Genomic DNA, 12,038 nt, shown 5'->3' with positions numbered 1-12,038 from the left:
GTAGGTCTTTATTTAAATATATTAAAACAAAGAGGACCAAGTATAGGACCCTTGAGGCACACCACATGTAATCACTTTACATCAGAATCAACACCATTTACGCTTACAAACTGCCTTCTGTTAGCAAAGTATGATCTTAGGTATAGATGAAATTGGCCATCGAAACCCATAATGCTGTAGTTTATTATTCAAAAGTATTTTGTGTGACACAGTGTCAAATGCCTTTCTCAAGTCAAGGAAAGAAGCAGACACAGAAACTCTTCTCTTGATAAGCCTTTGTTGCAATAGAGAGAAATTTAATAATGGCCTGTGTAGTACTTCTATTCTTGCGGAAGCCATATTGAATTATTAAGAATAGAGTACTTTTCAATGAAGCTGTTCATTCTGTCTAGAGTTAACCTTTCAAAGATTTTGTTGCCAAGCCCGGGTAAAACTGATATGGGCCTATATTATCAATGATACTTTCTAATCCAGACTTATATACAGGAGTAACTCTTGCACCTTTATGTCGACTAGGAAATTCAGGCTGCATAATGGACATATTATAGAGCATTGCATAATGGAGCAAATACATTACAGCTATCCTTCAATATTAACGGCGTTATGTCACAAATTTTATTGCCTTTATTTTTTAAACTTCTGATAACGTGTGCCACCTCTACATGATCAGTCGGCCTTAAGTACACGTTGTCATTATTGGAGGGGTATGGTAGGTAGTTACAAGCAGTGGTTCTAAATTACCCACAAGGGAGGCAGCAGCATTTATAAAAAAATTATTGACATAGTTGACCAAATCCAAACCAGTCAAAATCCCATCAGGTGTCTGGATATATTCCAGGCTGGCAGCTTTTTAGTTTTTATAAGGACTATTAATAATTAACCACAGTTTCGAAGTATCATTTCCAGCATCTTTAAATTTACTATAATAGTATACTCGTTTGGCCAGTCTAATTGCTTTTGTTAGCATATTTCTATATTGAGTATAGGCCAACTTCTCAATCTTACCTTTCAAGTACAATTTATATAACCTGACTTTTTAGCAATACAAGATTTCAGAATAGGTGTCATCCATGGAGCTGGCTCGATCAGTTTGGGTAAGGATTTTTTAAGAGGGAATGAGCTCTCTTAAGTTTAAAAACACCAGCAAAGTAAGATTCATACACAGTATCAAAACTACCACTACGAACAAACTCACGAGGATTAAAATTAGACACAAGAAACCTAAAAGTCGTCAAGCTCCTCTTGCTAAACGATCTCCTCACCTGAGCAACCCTACCTATAAGTTGGTTAGCAAAAGGCTTAAATGAAGCCATAACAATAAAATGGTCTGTAAGATCATAAGGGATAACGTAAGTGTATTCATTATCAATATTAATAATCCAAAATATGGTCCAATAGGCTGAACCTTGTTAAAACACTATCGATGTTTATTTTGGTGGGTATTGTAACATGGCGTAAAAGCCAATTTCAAACATACCATTAATAAAAATTTATCAATATATCCAAATTTACCCATATTAAGCAGATTGATATTATAATCACCGCATGCTATCACTTTCTTGTACTTAGCAAGTAAATCTCTCAAGAAGGATAAGTAATTAGAGACAACGCATTGTTATTCTCAGGGGAGGAAGTAGGGGGATGGTAGAGAGCAGAGCAGACAACGTCAACACTGTTAAAGTTGAGTACAACTGTTAAGACCTCGAAGAGGTCATTTACAAACGAGAAATTTTCTAAAATTTTCGCCCGTATGCCATATTTTATAAATATCTTCACTCCTCCACCATAATGGTTTTCGATATATATCATGAGAGTAAAATCCAGGAATTACATAATTTACGTCTATATCAGGAGATAACCAAGTTTCAGTAAAGATTACACATGAAAACAGGGTTAACAGGTTAGCAAAATGTGACACAAAATGCATAAAATTCTTTTTACAACTTCGTATGTTCAAGAGTAATATATTAAAACCTGTAACAGTTACCATATTAGATATTAACTCACAGTCAAGATAATTACACAAGGGAGGAGAATAATTATCCAGATCTAGCGTCAGTATAGGGTAATCACCGTTTTCAAAATCAATAGAAGCCATCATTGATTACAATACAGTACTTACACAGCAACACCGGGTGTTTCAGCATTAACATTCAAATATCCACAGCATTCATAACTGGCATTTCTTGTTGGGTCTATATCTCGCAGTTCAGTTAGGGTGTTGAGACCCTGCGACCCGGTCCATTGTTAACGAACCTGACATGAGTAATGCCATCCAGAGTAAATACAGATTTTATCTTAGCTGGAAATTGCTTTTAACTGCCTCAAGTTAATAGAATATTACCTGGTTAGATTTTGTTAAATATTCAGTTACATAAAAATCAACAGGCCTACGCCGTCTGGCCTGTTTTAATAAGAGATGTTTATTCACTGCGTTACCACAACTAACTCTCAATAACTTTCTGTTGCGATCAAAGAAACTAACTTGTATACAGTTAATATCAATTAGGACACCATCCTCTCCACAAATGTACTTACAGACTTCTCCTTTCAAGACATGAAAATTAACACGAGAATCAGTCGTCGCTGCCGTGACCAAACCACCAACTGCTGGCCCCTTACATATCAAAATTTCCGAATTTTGTTGCTGCTCTAATTTCTCAATTTTTTGGTTAACTGAGGCCAGTGTAACTTCTTCGGGAGAGGCGACACCATGCTCCTGGTTATCGTGAATCACAGTAGCACCAGACACCGTCACTGTATCAAGTTTGCTTGAAATGCACTCCAGATAATTTAGCAGTTTCTTATTTTGCTCATGCAATCCTCGCAGACAGTTAATGATATCTCCATAAGGAAAAGCACCACAGTTGGCCACGGATTTGGTGCAGGGGAAGCAGGAGATGACAACCATAATTGTGTCATAGTGGTAACTATAATAATGTGTCATAGTGGTAATGATAATAAGTGCATAGTGGTAATCCCTCCCTCTCTTTCGCTGGAAGCGTTATAAGTATTTTTGAGAGAACAGAGAGATAAATAAACCCACAGGAACACACTCTCCTCATCGTCTCTCCTCTTCTCTCTCTCTTTTCAAAACCGAGATGAAAGAATTTTTATCGGTAAACTAGTATGTAAAAGTTGTTTATTGATAATTTCAAGTTACTTTAATTAATAATAATAATAATAACTAATAATAATAATAATAACTAATAAAATAATAATAATAATAAAATAATAATAATAATAAAACTTTAATTACAAAAAGTTCATAATGGTCATATTTTAAAGAGATGAAAATGACCTTTCCATTTCACTTGTAAGGATAATTCCTCTTTCTTACTGAGATGAGAGAATTTTTATGGTAGATGCACGTGTTTATTATATTTTCAAATAATAATAATAATAATAATAATAGAATAGTAATATACGATAACTAATTTCAAAACGAAAATTCTTCCCTTCGTCTTTTAACTAATTTCAAAAGAAAATTCTCCCTTCGTCGTCTCGGTCCAGTGACACTCGGAGCTTAACAATGCATACAATGGTCAACGAATTTAATGGTTTTATTGTAATCGTAACATCTCTCTCTCTCTCTCTCTCTCTCTCTCTTGTACAGTAATTTGTGAATATACAGTGTTGCACATGAAAAAAGTAAATTAGTGATAATTTTAGAGATACGGCCCTAAGAAAAATTGCAAATTAGTGAAATTTTCCCTGTGGACATGTTTTCAAGAACGTCGTTCCGGCTTACGACGATTTTTGGGTTACGACGTGTCTTAAGAACGGAACCCCCATCGTAACTCGGGGACTGCCTGTACAAGCAAAGCAGTACACCTTTATGAACTCTGAATCCTCTTCACTGATAATTGTCATAATGAACGAACCAACAAAATATGTTAATAAATACAAAAACACTTCGATTATTAGCCTAATTCCCAAAATAAGTGTCCTAAGAAGTTATAATCTACTTTATAGGTCCCATCAGATTGACAAGATTTAGGGAATAGTTGGTAATTTTCAAAGACATAGTAGACAAGCTTGATTTGATAACTGCTGTATCCAACGTCAAGCAACTTTTATTTATCGGCTATCTACCTATTTATTAAAAAAAAAAAAAAAAAAAAAAAAATAGACGGTACCGTATTTTGGCTTTAAACCTTCACCAATAATAATCATCAGAATGATGACTTCATGAGGCTCCACCCACTTTGGCCTCATTATAATTCAGGATAACAATGAAGGCTATCATGGACATGTGTATTAGAAAATCTAACTTCTGGCTATGTAAACTCATTTCTTGAGTAGTTGTAAGAAGTGCTAAATGATCCTCAGGGATCCCAGCAGTTGGCCTAAACGTTTAATTCATGTATATTGTTGCTATTACTAATTTTGCGGCACTACTGCTACAGTAGTATTACATCTATGTATCGTTCCGCCATTCATAAAGTCTTTATATCCAACATGGTCGTACAGACTAAAGAAGAAGAAAAAAAATTATATCATATCGGATGATCCGTTGGTCTGCTGGAGATTTTAGCACACATAAGCTTGTATTTACTTTGGATAAAAATCTTATTTTAACAAAAATAGTTATATAAAGACTGTTTACATACAATCTCTCTCTTTCTCTCTCTCTCTTGGTGGCCTAGTGAATAGTTAATGGAAATGTTCAAAATCCTGAATGACATTACAAGTATTATGCTAAATACAAATCAGACCATAAACATTGGATTTGAACTATAATCTGAATAATTACCTATTCAGGCTATAGTAAGTATAGCCACGGGCTTTCTCTTGACTGTATAAAGTTGCAAGTCGTAAGACAAATGCAGTTTTGCAACCACGGGGACAATTCCATATCCTGTTAGCCATTTGTGACTACTATGGGTTTCAGAGCCGATCGAATAAGATGAATGGGTGGATGGGCGGGGCAACATTTCATGAAACGATGTTTGCCTTGCTTACGTAATGAATGTTTTTCGACTCTTGGCTCGCAATTATTGGCCATGGCGTCGGGTAGATCATTTGTACTCTATAAAAATTAAAAGTATTGTGTGTAGTTGTAAAAAATACATATGTCAATTTTCAGCTACATCCGATGCTTTGATAAGGAGCAAAATCCAAAAAACCTGAATTTCATAGTAGTCTGAGTAGTCTGTATAGTAAATACATGAGTCATAAGAATATCAACATTAAAAGATATTTATATTCTGACAAAAGAATCGGGGAAAAATGATTGACACTGGGTTAGGCTGTAAAGGGAGCAAATCTCAAAGGGGTAGATATTAAAATCCTATGGAATGTATGACGACAAAAGAATTGCTTAAGGAAAGATAATGGTTCCTATTTTTTTATGATCAATGTTTTGTTTTGACATCATACCTATCAAGTGCACTAAAGGCAGTGCCAATGTGGATGAACGGGGTAAAGGAATGTTGGTGAAATTATTAGTGTTAAAATTGAAAAAAAAAATCATAAAAATTTTTATGATTTTTCTCAATTTTACCCTTGCATATAGTATTATTTTAGTTGCATATGTCAAAATTGTATAAGCTCAACCTCCCTTTTTCAGTAGTATGCTTCAGAAAAATCCTCTTCACTTCAATTTCAGTACTTAGTTTGTGTTCCTTCATTTTTGCTCTCAGATATATTCACTTCTAAAGGGTGGCCTGCTGTTTTTTCTAGTCCATACATGCTTTTTTCCTCTAAATAATAATTAAGAAATAAATTTGAGAATACAAAATAAATTTGAGAATACAAAACAAAAAAAAATATGTTGTAAGAAAAATAAACCCATTTGCGGTGTTGAAACATACACGAGCCCTAAAAAAAAAAAAAAAACTACAATAAAAAAACTACAATCTGAAGATCACAGAAATAATAAGCAACATAAAATAAATAAAAACAACAAAAGATAATGACTGGGAATGCAAAATGCGTCGTCCGTCGTCTGCAAGGAAAGTGAGATGTCTCCGCCCACAGAAGTTAGGAAATACGTCAGCTGACGAACAAAACTTCGGGTTTAGGAAACGAAGCTCGTTTCCAATCAAGTAAATGTATATAATAATATCTGGAAACACAATTAACTGTCACATTTTGAGCTTCAGTTACGATGAAATAGTGTAATTCATTACTCATAAAGTTATACTTTTGCATGAAGTGTTGTGAATAACACAAATAATTGTAATACGCTATTACAACGAACAAATGTAGCATTTTCTTTGATTCGTTTTTACGGATTTTCAAAGAAAATGTTTTTATGGTAAACTATAGTAAAAAGGTATTTTGTATTAAAAAATAAAATCAAACTAAATTATAAATTAAGAAACTTAAAAGGCACCCCACTTTATAGCTTTTAAGAACTCTTTCATAAAGTGTTTGGTGTGGTTGTGTAACCGACAGCCGGTTTCCAACTCTCTAAAGTGAACTTCTTGTTGCTCCGACAGTTTTTTATGAGAATACGCTTGTATTTTGTCGGATCCGATAACAGAAAATTTAATCAGATTACGGCCTATAAGGTAACAATGCCTCCCCCATCCCCCTCCCCCCTCCGCCATCGCAAACCAGCCCGAAAAGCTCCGAAGGTCTGGATACCTCCATAGCAAACAGTACCTAGCACGCCAAAATTATGACCAGTAAACACCCCTATTTGGTATTTGGTTGCAGTTCGTTCACAAGTAAACATATTCTAGTCTCTTCAGCTGTTTGAGCCTAAAAGCAGGCAAGTGTTATTAAAATAACTGTAAATAGCATGCCGGCTCAGGGACGTCACATTGTCTCTAAAATGGGACTTAACATTACCTATAAAACTTGGAAGAAAAGTTTGGGGAAACAATTGAATTGATATGTTATCCCCCCTAAAATAAAAAGGTGGGGGAAAACTCCCGCCCCTCCATTGCAGAGGACGCCTACGTGTTAGGGATTTTTTCCTTCAGTGGATTTTTTCCTTCAGTTGTGTCATTAATTTTGCTTAGCTTTGGCTGTTGTGTTTGTTGAAATTGTGCTGCAGTTGATCTATCCTGAAGACTAGGATTATACTAACCGTTTCCCGGCTATCATGATTTTTTAATTCTCCATTTTAACCTTTGTTTTTCTCAGGCTCTCATGATGTTAGGGAGAGTATGCAGAGTGAGAGGTCAGGGCATGCACTACTAGGTAGCATTTCTACTATAGTGGTAATTTGGGAGGGAATAACCTACCCTAGAACTCATAACCCTTCTGTTATATTATTAATAATTATTCAGTAATTATGATAATTATATTGTTGAGAACGCTACCAACAGTTCTATGATTCCTGATGCCACCGCCAGATGTCGGCGTGTTTGTTGTTGTTGTAATCCGCTCATTACAATAAAGTTAAGCTTCAACATGTGAGTTTATATCATGAATATCACCTCCAATGCACGACATCGAGACACCTTCAATCTGTACTCTGCCTGGGAGCGCTTACAGTTTAGTTGCCCACGGGTCTCGGTGGAGCAATACAAACAAGATGGTGGATGGTTTGTTTTGGCGCAAGGTTTGAAAACATGTCAAAAAACCTAAAAAAACGGTAATGGGGGACCCTTTTGGGAAGCGGGGTTTTTGGGTGGGGGGAGAACACAGGAGTATTGGAGCAACTAAATATTAGTTGGGCAAGGGTTTAAATATCGAAGGGAATCGGCGGATGGCTGCCGTTTGTTTTGGCTTTCATGTTGTTGCATGTTCGGGTCGGTTCCGTGGGTTCGGTTTGGGTCGGCTGCGGGTCGTCTGCGAGAACTACTTACCTTGGCGGAGTGATTAAAGACCGGGCAAAACAGTGTTACGCGGCCCGGGCAACTATGGAATTTTATTTCATAGATTCAAGGTATTAGATTGATTTGGTATAGTTCTTGCATGAAGCATTGTGAATAACACAAATATAATTTTGTTAAGTTTACTAGAAAATACGCCAATACAAAGAGCAGAATTGACCGGAAATAATGTTCGTTAACGAACCATAGATAAAATAGTTTACCATAAATGCAGTATTTTCGTTGATTCGTTTTCACAGATTTTCAAAGAAAATTAATATTTTTATTTTATGGTAAGCCATAATAAAAAAAATGTTAATAGCAACTAGATAAAAAATTAATCAGATTACGACTTATAAGGTAACAAAACAATACCGCCCCCATTCCCATCCACCCTTCCTCAACGCAGACCAGCCCGAAAAGAGCCTTTATTAGGCTCACAGATCTGGATAAACTAATCCTTTGTAATAATAATAACCCCCCCCCCCCCCCGCCCACAACCGATTACAGTTCAGTTGACCGGACCGTGTAACACCATTTTGCCCGGTCCGTAATCCTTCCGCCAAGGTAAGTAGTTCTCGCAGATGACCCGCAGCCTACCAAACCGACCCCAGCCGACCAAACCCGAACCCAACCCACAGGACCGAACCCGAACATGCATCAACATGAAAGCCGATTCTCTTCGATATTTTTAATCTTGCCCAACTAATCTTTAGGACCTCCAATTTAATTTACAGTATTCTATATTTTCACTCCCATGCCCCAACTGAAATGTAAGAGCTCCATTTTTTTCCCTTCGTTCTATTTTTTTTCCCATGCTTGCCCAACTAATTTGCAGGAGTTCCATTTTTTTTTTCATTATTCGATATTTTGACTCTTGCCCACGATAGTTTTACCCGTGCCAACATAATCTGTAGGAGATACATTTTTTCCCCCATTATTCGATATTTCTTTCCTTGCCCAACTCATCTGTATGACCTACATTTTTTTACATTCTTCGATACATATTTTCCAGGTACTAGTTATCCGCTAGGATAACTAGTACCTGGAACGGACCTTGCCCGACCTTCCTCGACCCTTCAGTCTGTTCCTGCTTCTCAGCCAGTTCAGTGCTTCATCATAACTACCATGTCTTCTTCTGCCAGAGAATTTGTCGTGTTCCGCGCACGTGGCGTTCGCTGCCGCCGTTCCCGTCACGCTGGAAGACATATACATTTTGTGTCAAGACGAACGATCCCTAGTTAGTTATTGTTGAAAACAAATTTCCCTTGTTCAGTCATCTCGGAAAACATCCGTCCCGCCAAGAAAGAAAAAAAAAATCCTCTACCCAGAAGATTTGAACAACTCGGATTTCTCTTATTAAGTTCTATATTTCTGGACGACTAGCAACATCTCCAAGGTAAGGTTATCAATGTAAATGCACGTTATTTTAATATTTTGCCAAAATAAGCACGCCATTGTTATTTCCGCTTTGCTGAAGTCAGGCACGCTCAACACATCCGAACATTCACGTTCGCTAGAAGTCCACGTGTTCGAACGCAGTCCATGTGTTCGAGCAAACAACGTGGCCTTGACTTTAACCAATGTATTCTCGGAAATATTCATTTTGTTTAGTTATCAGTAAGGATATACGGTGCCAGCCATATTTATGGACAAGTTATATTGGTTAGATATTTATAATTGTTAACTTACTACACAGGGGGGTCCAGGGGGGCGAAGCCCCCCGGCCAGGTAAGGACATGCAGACTTAGTTTGGTTAGTCGGTTCCTTTTGGTTAGGTAGCAATCACTGTTAATATACTTATACTGGGGGGTCCAGGGGGCGAAAAGCCCCCGGCCAGGTAAGGACGTGGAGACTAACTATGGTTAGGTTGGGTTCCTTGGTTAGGTACCAATCACTTAATATACTATAACTGGGGGGTCCAGGGGGGCGAAGCCCCCCGGCCAGGTAAGGGCACGGCCTGAACCTAAGGGCCACGCCCCGGCCCCCCTAAGTTTGGTTAGGTTGGTTCGTTTGGTTACGATCACCGGAGCTCCTACAGTTTAGTTGGAACAGGAGCTCTTACAGTTTAGTTGGAACAGGAGCTCCTACAGTTTAGTTGGAACGGGAGCTCATACAGTTTAGTTGGCCACTGGTTTTTTTTGCTAGGGTTTCGTGGTTTTTAGTGTTCATTGCCGTCGTTTGGTTAGCCTAACACAAACGGGGGACGGGACCTCCTACATTTTTGTTGTTACGTGAGCTCCTACAGTTTAGTGGCAACGGGTTTCGTTCTGCTAGGGTTTTGTTGTTTTTCGTGTTCATTGTCTCATCTGGGTTTCCCCCCTCCCCCACCCAAAAACCCCGGTTTCCCAATGGCTCCCCCTTACCATTTTCATTTACTCGCATGTACTCCCCCACCCAAAAACCCCGGTTCCAAAAGGGTCCCCCATTATCGTTTTTTAATAGGTTTCGGGGTTTTTTTGTTTTAAACCGGGCGCCAAAAACCAAAAGCGTCCGCCATCTTGTTTTGTATTGCTCCGCCGATTCCATAGCAGACGAAACCCGTGGTCAACTGAACTGTAAGCGCTCCGTAGTAGATTACAGTTCAGTTGACCGGACCGTGTAACACCATTTTGCCCGTCCGTACCTCTTCCGCCAGGTAAGTAGTTCTCGCAGATGACCCGCAGCCTACCAAACCCGACCCCAGCCGACCAAACCCGAACCCAACCCACAGGACCGAACCCGACATGCATCAACATGAAAGCCGATTCTCTTCGATATTTTTAATCTGCCCTCCCAACTAATCTTTAGGACCTCCAATTTAATTTACAGTATTCTATATTTTCACCCATGCCCAACTGAAATGTAAGAGCTCCATTTTTTTTATTTTTTTCCCTTCGTTCTATTTTTTTTTCCCATGCTTTGCCCAACTAATTTGCAGGATTGTTCCATTTTTTTTTCATTATTCGATATTTTGACTCTTGCCCACGATAGTTTTACCCGTGCCAACATAATCTGTAGGAGATACATTTTTTCCCCCATTATTCGATATTTCTTTCCTTGCCCAACTCATCTGTATGACCTACATTTTTTTTACATTCTTCGATACATATTTTCCAGGTACTAGTTATCCGCTAGGATAACTAGTACCTGGAACGGACCTTGCCCGACCTTCCTCGACCCTTCAGTCTGTTCCTGCTTCTCAGCCAGTTCAGTGCTTCATCATAACTACCATGTCTGTTCTTCTTCTGCCGAGAATTTGTCGTGTTCCGCGCACGTGGCGTTCGCTGCCGCCGTTCCCGTCACGCTGGAAGACATATACATTTTGTGTCAAGACGAACGATCCCTAGTTAGTTATTTGTTGAAAACAAATTCCCCTTGTTCAGTCATCTCGGAAAACAACCGTCCCGCCAAGAAAGAAAAAAAAAAATCCTTCTACCCAGAAGATTTGAACGACTCGGATTTCTCTTATTAAGTTCTATATTTCTGGACGACTACAAACATCTCAAGGTAAGGATTATCAATGTAAATGCTTACGTTATTTTAATTATTTTGCAAAATAAGCACGCCATTGTATTTCCGCTTTGCTGAAGTCAGGCACGCTCAACACATCCGAACATTCACGTTCGCTAGAAGTCCACGTGTTCGAACGCAGTCCATGTGTTCGAGCAAACAACGTGGCCTTGACTTTAACCAATGTATTCTCGGAAATATTCATTTTGTTTAGTTATTAGTAAGGATATACGGGTGCCAGCCATATTTATGGACAAGTTATATTGGTTAAATATTTAATTAATTTGTTAACTTACTACACAGGGGGGTCCAGGGGGGTGAAGCCCCCCGGCCAGGGTAAGACAATGCAGACTTAGTTTGGTTAGGTCGGTTCTTTGGTTAGGTAGCAATCACTGTTAATATACTATACTGGGGGGTCCAGGGGGGCGAAGCCCCCCGGCCAGGTAAGGGCACGCGGGCCTAAGTTTGGTTAGGTTGGTTCGTTTTGGTTACGATCACCGGAGCTCCTACAGTTTAGTTGGAAACAGGAGCTCTTACAGTTTAGTTGGAAACAGGAGCTCCACAGTTTAGTTGGAACGGGAGCTCATACAGTTTAGTTGGCCACTGGTTTTTTTTGTTTTTTTTGCTAGGGTTTCGTGGTTTTTAGTGTTCATTGCTGTCGTTTGGTTAGCCTAACACAACGGGGACGGGACCTCCTACATTTTTGTTGTTACGTGAGCTCCTACAGTTAGTTTGGCAACGGGTTTCGTCTGCTAGGGTTTTGTTGTTTTTCGT

Source organism: Macrobrachium nipponense, chromosome 16 (genome assembly GCF_015104395.2).
Source record: "Macrobrachium nipponense isolate FS-2020 chromosome 16, ASM1510439v2, whole genome shotgun sequence".
Classification (NCBI taxonomy): domain Eukaryota; kingdom Metazoa; phylum Arthropoda; class Malacostraca; order Decapoda; family Palaemonidae; genus Macrobrachium; species Macrobrachium nipponense.
This window is presented reverse-complemented; position numbering follows the sequence as displayed.